This window comes from Eleutherodactylus coqui, chromosome 9 (assembly GCF_035609145.1).
Source record: "Eleutherodactylus coqui strain aEleCoq1 chromosome 9, aEleCoq1.hap1, whole genome shotgun sequence".
Classification (NCBI taxonomy): Eukaryota; Metazoa; Chordata; class Amphibia; order Anura; family Eleutherodactylidae; genus Eleutherodactylus; species Eleutherodactylus coqui.
The window spans coordinates 132801678-132815650 of record NC_089845.1 but is presented as its reverse complement, the minus strand read 5'-3'; positions in this window follow the sequence as shown (position 1 = coordinate 132815650).

Below are 13973 nucleotides of genomic sequence, written 5' to 3'. Positions count from 1 at the left end.
GAAAAGTGGTAGACTCCGATTATCGTTAATTCAGCGGCGGCCGTTGGATTCAAAACTTTTGTGTTCGCAGCTTCTTGATTAGTTTAGTGTATGCAGGGTGATTCAGAGGGAATGGAGCAAAAGGAACATAGCTTTCACACCTGCGTTAGGGTCAGTTCAGGGTTTGCGTCGCTCTGCTTCGTTTTTGGAAACTGATATAAATTGGGGAAAAAGGGATCTGATTTTTCCCCCATTGATTTCAATAGAATAAAAAAAAAAAAAAAGGAAACAAAAGGTTTTAATTTTTTTTCTTGATGGGAAAATAGCGCAATCTGAAGTGTTATTTTTATGTCCAAAAACCAGAAAAAAATACCCTGTTCATGCGCTACTACCATCTGCAGTGGTGAGTAAAGTTGCACGTACAGCCGTCTGTTTTTGTCCTGCGCCTTCAAACCTGTTGTCTGATGTTATAGCCTAACCATTCTAGGGAACACTGAGTTGTGTGTTTAGAGATGGTAGTTGGGGCATTAGGCCGGCTGTCCTCGGGCGTTGCGAAGTCCTGCGGCAGATCTCCACCACGGGAGCCGCCGCCAAATCTCCGCCGGTCAGCCCTATCTGATAGATAGGCTGGCCGCGGAGAATCGGGGCAATTCGCAGCATGCAATCACAATGATTCTCCGCTCGTGGATAGGGCCCAGCGCTTTCCATAGCAATTGTAATTGTGTTTGGCTGCAATTAGCTTAACCCCTTTAGTGGCACGCCCGGAAAATCTCCGGCGCTTGCTGCACTGACCATGCAGTTAAACGCCGGAAGATTTCCATGGACAGCTCTAGTGCTGAAATGCTGGCCAGGACACACAGTTATTGTGCCACTGTACACGTTTGCCACTTCGAATTACCCCCCAAAAATCTCAGAGGCTTGCTGCACTGACCATGCAGTTAAACCCCGGATTTCCGTTGAGAGCTCTACTGCTGAAATGCTGGCCAGGACTCACAGTTATTCTACCACTGAACATGTTTCCGAAAATCCGTTTTCTGAAAATCTCCGGGGCTTGCTGCGCTGACATGGTAATAATAAACCTGCCACTGAAAGGGGTTATTAGTGCAGCGCCTGTTCGTCAGAATGATTCCTGACATCCTCCTCCGACCCCTTTTGTCTACAAGTTGCTCATGTTCACAGTATCCCCTTGTGCTGAGTGTTCTCCCTTGATTCCACCGTTCTCGATATACTTTCCACATTGCTAGGTCTCTGTCACACAAGCGTGTTTGTGCATGCCTGACACTGTGTATTTACGGAATGCGGTCTTGAACAGATGGGCGTCTTTTAGTATGTAGCAGTGATAATCATAGCCCATAGCAGGAGGAAACAAAACAATTGATTTTAATAGTTTTGTTTTCACTAGCTTTCTTCTCAGGCATGAATACTACAACCCCAAAAAAGATAGGACTTGCCCTATCCGTCCCCGCAGTTTTTCTCAAACTCCTGTACTATGTTCCAGAGTTTATACGGCCTGAGAAGAAAAAACAAAATCCCCGTTCATGAGCAACTATGGTCCGTAGCGGTGCGCGTAGTTGCGCATAAGCCTTTGTGTTTTTGCCCTGACTGATGCTTTTTTACGTACACATCAGCGTATTTTGGTCTCTTTCACACGAACGTAATTGCACCATGTATCACGCTCTTGATGTACACATGCGTAATACGCGTTGAATGGAGTCAAAGTACATTGATTTTCATTGGCCCACTCACACTAGCGTTTTTTTAATCGCATATCATACACCGGTGGAAAAAACGTGCACAGAGCTCGATTGTTCTGTGTGGACGCGTAATAAACACCACCCATACGCAATCACATTGCTCATGGGCAGCGTTTATTACGCAACTCCGCTGTGAGACAGAGTGGAGAATTAAAAAAGAAACAGTCACATGACGTCGTGCGTCAGATACTTCGCTGCGTAATATATGCAGTGTTTTACGCATATAGCCGTAAGAATGTGCCCTTAGTTTAATGATGCTAAGTGTTTTGCGCATCTCCTAGCATATTTTGCGCGCATTTGCCCATGCTCATTGACTTCTGTAGGAACTTTTGGTGCGCAAATGGACAGGAAAATACACGCGCTGCGTTTTCTGTTTTGCACGACTGGAATGTGCAGGAAGAATCCGCATGTGTGAAGGAACCCGTTGGAATCAAGGAGTTCTATTCTTTGTGTATTGCACACGCACAAATATGCATGCGCATACGGCCACGTGAACGGGGTCTTACAGGAGAACCCCCCCCCGCATTTGGCAGTGACAACCCGGCCCCGCCTAGTCTAGCACCGATGACCAGACCTCGTTGGAAGTCACTCAAATCACTGGATTTTCTCATCTGAGGCCGGCCTCACATGGGCAGATTTGAATTGTGAATTCCACGATCAGCATTTGCGCGAACGATACGCAGTAATTCACAGACATCGAAAGGCATGAGCTTTTGGTGGTTCGCTCAGACATGCGGGTAGGAATTGCAAATTCTGCGAGCGGATGAGAAATCACAGCATGCTCTATTTTAGCGCGGCTTTCGCATGGATGGCATCCATTGAAGTCAATGGATGCAAGTGTTCCGTCGCCCATACGCAATTACCATAGAGTAACGCTCGCTACTTCATAGAAAAAAAGATAGAAAAGCCGGAATACTGTCTGGAGAGGAGCGAGAGATCTTTCTTCCGCACGGACGATACGTTGTGCATCGCGTACCTTCGTGCGGAAAAACTATTGTATCCGCGATGTTCTGCGACCAATCGTAATTACTTTCCGTGATGTATCGCAGGTCTTCCGCATCCGGAATCCGACCAGTTCATGTGAGCCCGGCCTAAGGTGCATTCACACTGAAACTGATCAACGGAAAACTTATAACGTAACTTCATGCTGCACCCTGGGGCCACGGGGAGAATTTCCACACAGGGATATTCTGTTCGGGAAAGGGCCGGGGTCTCTAATAAAGTGGACATTCAGTGTATATGCATATACTATACATGACTAAAAGAATGAGGACACCTTGATATGACATCCATATGTTAATAGTGTCGCTGCAGAACCTCTCAGCAGCTACGGTAGTCATCAGTGCAGAAATCCAAGTAATTCCAAGGCTGTTCCTCCGTCTTCACAACTGCGCAGAGACGTAAAAGGTAAGATGATATATGGTACCATGATAGGATAAAATATGGAGCAAACGTGTGAACGCATACAAAACTCTCCTAATTTGCATATTTTTTTCCCAGGCGAGCATTGTCTGTACAACTCCAGCTGGATCTCCCCAAGGAGAATTAGTACCTTGAAGACCCTTAGAAGCCGCTAACCGTTCCTTAGGCTTCCGTTAATTCTATTGCAATGTGATTAATGTCAGTTAATGTAAATTAATAGCTGTATTATAATAACATAAATATGTGTTAGTACAACGTGGCGGTGTTCACCCTCCGTAATCAGTTGATGACAGCGTAAATCCATCAGCGCGTCTTGATCGGGACCGGTCCATGTCAGGGTTAGCCGAGGGATTGGGATGTTTATGACAGCAAGAAATATGACAAGTGCAGATAATTACAGCCATTGGATTATAAGAAATTAGTCAGAATTAATCCACTCCCATATGATATATCGCACTATCCATCACCCAGTGTTTGGACACATTGATTACCTGCAGATTTAGTTTGTACGCCCCCATTATTTGTATGGAATTTCTTCAGAATTAACCCAGAATTAGAAATCTTAAAGAAAACGTATCATTAAAAAGTGACCTATTATATAATGCCGAATGCACACAGGCGTGTTTGCGCACTACATAGAAAATAGAAACTTCTTATTTCAATGGGTTCGTTCTGTGCATTTCAGTGACGCAAAAAAATATGCATCAGACTGTTTCCATGTGAAAATTGCCTTGCATCACTGCGGGGAATCCCTTCATGCCTGCAGGGATGAAGGATTCCCCAGCCAACGATGAAGTGATTTCCCAGCCGCGGCTGAAAGGGATTCCCATGCCAGGCATGAAAGGGAATCCCTCTGCCGCAGCTGTCACTCCTGCAGCAGGGGATCACTGAGTCCTCCCATAGCTTTCAATGTCACCAGCGCTGCTGCTGCCAGCCCCATTGAGATCAACGGGCAATAACGCAGGAAGATAAAACATGCTGCGATGTGTTTGCTGCATAGCATCGCGGTGCTATGCAGGAAAACATCGCTCATGTGTATGACCCTATTCAAATGAATGGGGTTCATATTTGTCTCGCAACGCACAGATCTCACACGATTTTCTCAGACGTGTGAAACCAGCCTAACGCAGAGAATAGAACCCATTGATTTCAATGGGTTCATTCTCACTTTTTTTTTTTTGTGCCCGCAAAAATATAGGACCTACCTTATCTGGTGCGTGTTTGCATACCAAAGAACTCCGACATATGTCTTTGTGGGTATGCGCTAAACACAAATTAAATCAGGGCAGGATGATTCACTTGCCAGTAAGAACGAGCGGTTCCTGCGCTAACACGCTCATATTTGTGCAGGCCGGAGCGCTAAATACGTTTGTTAATTGTGCAAAAAATTTGCTCAGGAGCGAGCGTATTACGTTACACGCTCATTTGTCGAAGCTCTCTTTTTATGCGCAGGAAAAGAACACAATTGGCACTCATTAAACCTATTGGCCGTTTCAATGGCTGACAGCATTGGTGTGGGGCTTTTTTTTGAACATGCAAAAAGTACAGTAATAAACGCAGTTGCTGCACAAATACACAACTTTTATCCCACAAAAACACTTATTTTTGGTGATTTAAAAAAAAAAATTTGGGGGGTCATAATCTGTATTTTTTTTTTTAGGCTTTGTTCCCACGAGCGTATATCGGCTGCCATTTTCACGGCCGGCCGATATACGCTACGATCTGAGGAGTTTAAGCTCGTGAATGGGGGCACAAATCTAGCGTTTGTGCGCCCGTTCACACGATATGGGTCCCAGTGCATATACACCGAGGCCGCCATGCCATAGCCATCTTCCCCTTCCCTCCCTCTCGCCAGCTCACCTCCTCTCTCCTCCACTCCGGCTGATTACAGTGGGTGGGGGCAGAGCTAAACGCTGCCCTGTCCCGCCTCCTCCCATTGCTAGCTGCGGACAAGGGGTGGGGAACAGGCAGGAGCTTAGCTCCACCCCCCCCCCCCCCCTTGCAATCACCCGGAGGGAAGGAGGGAAGAGGGAGGGAGTTTAGCAGTTTAAACTCCCTCCCACCTCCCTTCTCCGGCCCCGTCATTGGCTCCCATAGAAGCCCATGCAGCGTCTGGCGTATTCCGGCCAGAAATGTAGTTCCAGGGCTATCTTTTAGGCCAGACGTAAAAACACCCGTCGCTGTATTGGCCGGCCGGGCGCTTTTAAAAGAATCCCTAATTAGGCATTAATTGTCATTCCAAGGAGTTCTGCCCTTGGTGGTTTCCATTTCTTCTATGTATTATTTAATATTCACGCAGCAGTGGCCTGGCTTTTATGTCACGGAATACAGCCATGTGATCTGATGCATTGGAATCCTTTAGTATCCTAGGATGTAATTCATCTGGACCTTGAGACTTGAATTCATTTAAGTTAGCTATGTGTTCCTTCACCATCTCTCTGCTTACAGATAGTCTGCATTTCCCCAATAGCATCAGGAAGATCAGTTGATGTTACATCTACTTTCTGAGGGAAAACAGATACAAAATAGGAATTTAAAAGTTCGGCCTTCTCAACAGCATTCTTAACCAATTCACCATTTTCATCTTGCTCCCTTCCCGCCACATGAAAAACCTCCCCTTTCTGTTTCAAGGGCAGCTTTAGACGGCTGTATTTCCGCACACGCTTCATTTCTATGCACATTTGCGCACATAAGGCACCATTGGAGTCTATGAGGGTGTGCAAATACGCACCCGATCTCCGCAAATTTGTGCGATGAACTGCGCAATTTCGCAGGGAAATCAATAACGCTGGGGACTAATTAGGCTGCAAAGCCTTTTCAGTTATGGCGCCAGTGTGTCCAGTGCCGATGTGAATGGTTGCCGGCAGAGCAGAAAGTACAGTAAAATAGGCTAAAACACGCGCAATAGCGCATCATTCACAGCGCAGAAAGTCACGCTACTGTAAGCGTTTATGTGCCTACGGTCATCTGAAACTGCCCTTAGTGGCGTCTCCAACTCTAAAGACATCATGCATTCTACCGCAATGTGTGTGTGCCGTCCTGAGCGATCAGGTGATTGCTTCCAGGCCGCACTGATGTCACCATGCATGCCCCTGACCGCTCAGAGCGCCGCACAGACATTGCGGTGGAACGCATGATGTCTTCAGAGGCTGGAGCTGCAGACGTAATGAAGAACAGAAGGGGGCGGTGTATACTGCGTGGAATTTAAATCCATATTATATGAATTAACCTGTGGATTTTCTGGCTACATTTCACCTTTTCCAATGAGGGGGTACAATCCGAATCAAAATTTGTATAAGGCCTCGTGCGATTTTCCGCGCAGAAAATCAGCTGCTTAAGGCCGCCTGCAGACGGCCTGGTTGGATCCGGCTGCGAGAATCCTCGCAGCGGGACCCGACCCGAGCCCCTGCAGAGAGCAGCGTGTCACTCACCTGCTCCCACGGCCCCAGATCTTTCATGCGCAGACCGGAGCCGGCGGCCGGGGAGTGACATGGGGAGTGAAATGGAGCACGCCGCGGTTTGCTTTCTGTGCGTGATTTCGCGCAAACAAGTCACGGCTGTCTGCATAGGATTGCGTATTGTAATGCAATCCTATGCAGGCGTGTATGGGCGGAAATTCTGCGGGAAATCCCGCCGCAGACTTTCCGCCCGTGTGCAGGAGGCCTAAACCCCAAGCATTAAAACCCTTAGGTTTCAATGGGTTCTCTCACAGGGAGCGTTTTTCCACCCTCATTTTTGTTAGGCGAAAAAATATGCTACATGCTCTATTTTTGTCCCCATCTGCGCCCCCAAGCCTCAATAGGAGTCTGTGGGGGTCCGAAAATGCACACTCGTGCACACGAAATCACTCGAGTAGCTGCACGATTTCACAGTGTTAATTGCTGACACCAACGACTAATTAATCTGCTGAGCTGGTTAAAACCATTGAGGGTTTCTGTCGCACCAATGTGAATGGGCCCAGCAGTGCAGAAAAGAATACTTACCTGCGTAGGAACGGTCGTCAAAAAACATGATCAGGCTCCATTTAGAGCGCAATTTCATCATGCTCGTCTGCAGGGGCCCTTAAAAGTTTTTTAAAGAGTGAGTTGTCACCAATACACCTCGCCTGTTTTATGCAAGGAAGGTCATTCCAGGTGAGTCTGAACGGAGCTGCAGTCTGCTGACGGATATCTGTTCTCTGCATTAGAAGGGGGTTGTAGCCCTTTGACAGAAGTAATGATGGGTGGGGGGGGGGGGGCACATAAAACACATCGCAGGTTGTGCCCCTCTGATCTTAGTTACAGTTGGGCAAACAGAGTTTCTGTAACTGAGAAGAAAGGCTAAGGTCAGGAGTGGTGGTCTATGCGGAGATCATGGAATGGTGAAGTCTGGAAGAGCTCAAGGATAAGACAGGAACAGACCAGACCGGCAAAGACACGAACCATAAATACACCATCCTACCCAAAGTATCAGTAGAATGGATTGTGTCTTATTAGTGTGCCACATGTCGTAAACCATGCTACATAAGATACAGACCATTGGAGGTGTCAGCCGTAGTTTGGGTGTATGAGTTATGCCGTTGCACACAAGCCGTCCATCACGAAGTATTGTGATATATACTGCACTGTATACATATTTACCAGGCATGGCTGTGATATGTACTGTACTGTATACAGTGGCGTAACTAAAGGTTCAGGGGTCTGGGTGCAAAAGTTGAGCTCGGGCCGCCCCCTTGTACCCATACCTAAATTGTGCTATATATAGCTGCAAAACCAATTTCCATACATGATCTGCCCCTTGTCGTAATCTTTCCAAACATGACTCATTTCCTGCACTACATGAAAATTTGTTTGTACCCACTTAGGCCACTCTCACACACACATCACTTTTTACCGCTATTAGCGCAGTGCCCTGAGCATCATGCTAACCACGGTAAAACACTCCCATTGATTTTATTGGGGTTACTCAGACGGGAGCTTGAACACGGTGTTTCTAACACCATTATTTTCGAGAGCCTGTTTTTTATAGTTTTGCGTTTTCAAGTTTCCTAACGCACCTTCTCGCTCATCACAATGATAGGGGCTATTAAAAAACACTGTCAAACGCTGTACCATGCGTTCAAAAATGCAGCTCGAAATTAAGGTAAAAATGCCACGATTTCAAGCTGCTTTTTCTCAACACATGCGTGAGAGTTGTCTTAGTGTGTGTTTATGTTATTTGTTGTACTTTTGAACCACAATTAAGAAAAGCACATAAAAAGAAACCTGCATGCGGTATTCAAAGACCACATACGTTTTAAGAAATTGCATTCACTATTAAAAACCGCATGTGTTTTTGATGCGTTTTTTAGTTGTGTGTAAATTGTGCAAATATATACACTGGCGTACCGTCTTGAGACGCGATGGCAACTGGACCCCAGCGTTGAGGGGTCCCAGAGGACACCCTCTGCTATATACAAATGCACATGCAGTGCATTACCGGCTGGTGGCACTGCCGACCACGTGGTTACTGCGGTGCGGCCAACAGTGTGAAACAGAGAGGAAGCCTGCTGAAGTACAGAAGGAGGGGAGGAGGAGGGAGGCAGGCAGGCAGATGAGGACATGGCACAAAGCAGAGCAACAGAACAAGATGAGGGTGTCATCACCCTGCTGCTCCTGCTGACACAGTGTATAGCATCTGCGTTAACCTGCTGCTCTCCTCACACAGAGAAGTGGTCCGGGGTATCTATCTGTCTATCTATCTATCTATCTATCTATCTATCTATCTATCTATCTATCTATCCCATATCTATCTATCTGTGTACAGCTGGTATAAGTTATACATCTCTCTGTATACACGTTACACACAATTAAAAAGTGCATCAAAAACACATGTGGTTTTTAATAGTGAATGCAGTTTTTTTATGTGTTTTCCTTAATTGTGGTTCAAAAGCACAACCAAAAACATGAACACACCCTAAGGCCACTCTCACACATGCGTTCAAAAAACGCAGGTCAACATCGTGGCATTTTTACCGCAATTTCGAGCAGCATTTTTGAATGCATGGTACAGCGTTTGACAGCGCATTTTAATGCTCCCTATCATTGTGATGGGGGAGGAGGTGCGTTAAAAAAATTCAAAAATAGTACAGACAACTCTCGAAATTTGCGGTGTTAGAAAAACTGCATTCGCGCTCCGGTCTGAGTAACCCCATTAAAATCAATGGGAGCATTGTACTGTGGTTAGCACGGTAGTTGGGATGCTGCGCTAATAGTGGTAAAAAGTGATGTGCGTCTGTGAGAGTAGCCTGAGAGGCTACAAACAAATTTTCATGTAGTACAGGAAATGCATCATGTTTGGAAAGATTAAGCCAAGGGGCTTAGATCATGTATGGAAATTTGTTTTGCAGCTGTATGTACCACGATTTAGGTATGGGTAGTGGGGACGGAGGGCCCGAGCTGAATTTTAGCACCTGGGCCCCTGATCCTTTAGTTACGCCCCTGATATACTCAGGGAGATGTATAACTTATACCGGACGTACATAGAGAGAGAGATAGATAGATAGATTACAATACTTGCCACCTCCTCCGGTCTCCTACGCTCCCCTACACTGCCGGACAAGTGATCGTTCAGTTCACTGCCGGACGGATGAATCATGCAGCCGACAGTGCACTGATAGACTACAGTTCTGACCAATCACCAGTAATTGGCTGTCAGCTCCCCTGAAAACGGCCCTCCCCTACTTGAGTGCCTGCCTGTGGGCTGCGGCGGTCAGTCTGTATATGATAGGTGGCTCACGGGCCGCTGTGGTGAGACAGCGTCTGGCAGGGGCCCCATGGGCCCCCCGTTTGCTGAGGGGCCCAGTCACCATTGCGACCCCTAGTGATACGCTAGTGGCTGTGATATATACTGTACTGTATACATATATACCAGGTGTGACTGCCATATATACTGTACTCTATACATAAAGACCAGGCTTGGCTGGGATATATACTGTACTGTATACATAAAGACCAGGTTTGGCTGTGATATATACTGTTCTGTATACATATACACCAGGTTTGGCTGTAATATATACTGTACTGTATACATATATACAAGGTGTGGGTGTAATAGATACTGTACTATATACATATACACCAAATTTGGCTATGATATATACTATACTGTATACATATATACCAGGTGTGGCTGTGATGTATACCGTAATGCATACATCTATACCAGATGTGGCTGTGATATATACTGTACTGTATACATATACATATCCTCCAGCAGAAGAGAGGATACAAGGAGGCTGCAGCATACTGCAGTACAGTAGTATATGCAGACTTATTGGTCTCATCACTGTAAAAGGGAGATTGAAATTCTAAATCGCCCTCATGGGAGCCCTTTATGATTTAATCCAAGGCCGTTAGATCCAAAGCTTTCAATGGCTATTGATCAGGTGTCTCCATGATAAGTCTGTGGGTAATGGGGCCATTGTTACCAGGCCGCCATTCAGTCTTGTTGCTCTTCACTGCTCATTGCTGTCTTCTTGCCTCATATCAATATCTAGAGGAGTTTTATAAGTGCAAAAAGCTATTTTTTTTTGTTATTTTAAGTTATTTTACTATGAATTACAATGTATTGATGATTAATTTCTTTCTATAGGGCAACAGAAAATCGTATTAGAATCCTGGCCATGATAAGGATCCTTTTAGACAAGCCGAGTATTGCATACAATCTAATGAGCGCCAGTCAACACTCATGCCGATTGTCGCACTCATGCCGATTGTCACACCCTTGCCGATTGTCACACCCATGAAGATTGTCGCACCCATGCCGATTGTCGCACCCATGCCGATTGTCGCACCCATGCCGATTGTCGCACCCATGCCGATTGTCACACCCATGCCGATTGTCACACCCATGCCGATTGTCACACCCATGCCGATTGTCGCACCCATGCCGATTGTCGCACCCATGCCGATTGTTGCACCCATGCCGATTGTCGCACCCATGCTGATTGTCGCACCCATGCCGATTGTCACACCCATGCTGATTATTACTTATGTCCTTTTCTTTTACACGAGCCGAGAATGAGCTTAAGGGGATGAATAACCGCTAGTATAATGTCTTGTCCCATAGGTTGGCTCTACGTCTTCCTGTTCACATGTACTGCTGATCAGTGTGTTTTTTTATGCTTGATGAAAGTGAATGATCAGCCAATTCACTCATTTGTTGGCTGGCCCTTTACACGACCCAATTATTGAGTGAATGAATGTTTGGAGGAATGTTTGGGCCCAGTAATCAACCTGTGTAAAAAAACACTCATATTCTGGGATTCTGGGACTTTTTATATTTGCTATTGATGACCAATAAATCAACACTAGATGATCAGTGGTGACCCACTACTTGGGATCTCTGCCATTCAGCTGATTCCCAGGGCTGCTGTCACTGCAGTCAGCGCAAAGTGCTGATCATAGAGCCGCGGCCAGAGTTGGCATTAAAGGCACAGTCCGTTAAATTCAATTGAATTTGTGATGCAGTACCAACCCAGGTTCAATATGGTCACCCCATTCTGCGCCACCCACAATGATAGTACATTGCAAGATGGATGTCACGGGTGGCTCTGCAATCTCTCCCGACAATGGCGGCAAAGGTGTCCTACTCGGTCGCAGCACAGTGGCACAAAATACACATAAGTCTCTTGCTATAATGAACGGTGGTTTGTGACGTGATGCCAGTCCTGGTCCTGGTTACGAGTCCTGGTAACTGCTTTGTTAGCAAACCGGAAGTGCACAGTTTACTTCAGTATTTTAAAGTAGTTTAAACACGGTACAATTAACTGTAGCAGTCTTGCAGAATGATAGCAAAGCGAAGGGTTATGCAGTACAGTTGATTTCCAAGGAAATACAATTTCCTCTTCAATGCTCTCTCTCTATTTGAATTTGGAAGGTTACCCAATATGAAGATGGCTGCTTTACTAGCCCTTGCTTTGAATTCACCAAGTTTTGTGTAACTCACTGTTTTAGTGGAACGGTTTCAATCTTACTCCCCCACACTCCCAGTAAAACTAAGGGAACTGGTGAATCCTGGCTTCCCTGAATAGAAACACTTGCTTCGAGTGCTCTCACTGCAGACCTCCTCCCTGCACGTCCTCCTCCTCCGACAACCTCCTTTGCAGACTGTCTGCTGAAGACTACTCTGACTCCTCCTTCTTCCCTTCTTCCCGCACTTTCTCTCATCTCCTCCCCCTCAGCATAGAGGCTTACTATGTATTTTTCCGCTCTGAACTCCAACCACATCCCTTGACCAATCAGTGGGGGCATGACATACAGCCAATTAGCAGCCAGCTGTTGCCAAGCTTTTAGCTTAGGAAGGGGTGAAACAGGGTTTCTCTGACGTAAGGCACCTCCTATGCCTCCTTGAAGCACATAGGCAGGTGTGACAGGTCAGTGATTGTGTGGCTATTCTCGAGGACCCTCTGGGCCACTACAATAGTGGCACCAGGAAACAGCAGATCAGTGGGATTCCAAGCTGTCTGTCATCAATAGAAATTTTTTTTAAGTCCTGGAATATCCCTTTAATACTTCAGTTGTTCTCTATGAGAAAGGAGCCAAGAGGACTAATGCAAAAGTTTTGCCATGTTTAGGACATTTGCAATAGTTCAGAAGCTGCTGGTGACAACTTTCTTCATAGGTCTAGTTCAAAAATCCAACTTTACTGATGCAAAAGAATGATGTGTTTTATTAAGATACTATTATTTATTAAAATAGAGCAGAAGCAGAATACGAGGTCATGATAACATTGCATGGTTTTGGGCTAGGAAGGTAATTTGGTTTTTCTTTTTTTTTAAATTAAAAAGAATGAAAAACATTAGGGCTCATTTATTACTGACGTGGAGCCAGAATTGCGGGGTAAATTGTACCTTTTAGAGACAAACCAATTTAGACAAATTTGCTTTTGATTTGTCAGATTTTAAACTGGAAAAGGGAACAAAAATATCTATCTATCTATCTGCCTATCACCTATCTATCTATCTATCTCATATCTATCTATCTCATATCTATCTATCTATCTATCTATCTATCTCATATCTATCTATCTCATATCTATCTATCTATCTATCTATCTATCTATCTATCTCATATCTATCTATCTATCTCATATCTATCTATCTATCTATCTATCTATCTATCTATCTATCTATCTATCTATCTATCTATCTATCTCATATCTATCTATCTATCTATCTCATATCTATCTATCTATCTCATATCTATCTATCTATCTATCTATCTATCTATCTATCTATCTATCTATCTATCTATCTATCTATCTCATATCTATCTATCTATCTATCTATCTCATATCTATCTATCTATCTATCTATCTATCTCATATCCATCTGCCTATCTCATATCTATCTATCTATCTATCTATCTATCTATCTATCTATCTATCTATCGCATATCTATCCATCTCATATCTATCTATCTCTCTATCTATTTCTCTATCTGATATCTATCTAGCTGATATCTATCTATCTCATATTAAACTATCTATCTATCTATCTATCTATCTATCTGCCTATCTATCTCATATCTATCTATCTGCTTATCTATCTATCTATCTTTGGCGAGCTCACTACAATACACCCATAAGATGCATTCGTAAAAGAATTATATCCAGAATCCGAATTTATGGATATTCATTCCAGTGGCATAGCAAGGTCAGGTGGTACCCGGTGTGGAAATTTTTTTTTTGTCACCTCCCTTCCAATTTTGAAATTATTAAAAGAAAGAAAAACAAGACACTTGGGCCTCTCTCACACAGGTGTTGGGCAAAGTGCCACAATTTCAATTGTGGCACTTT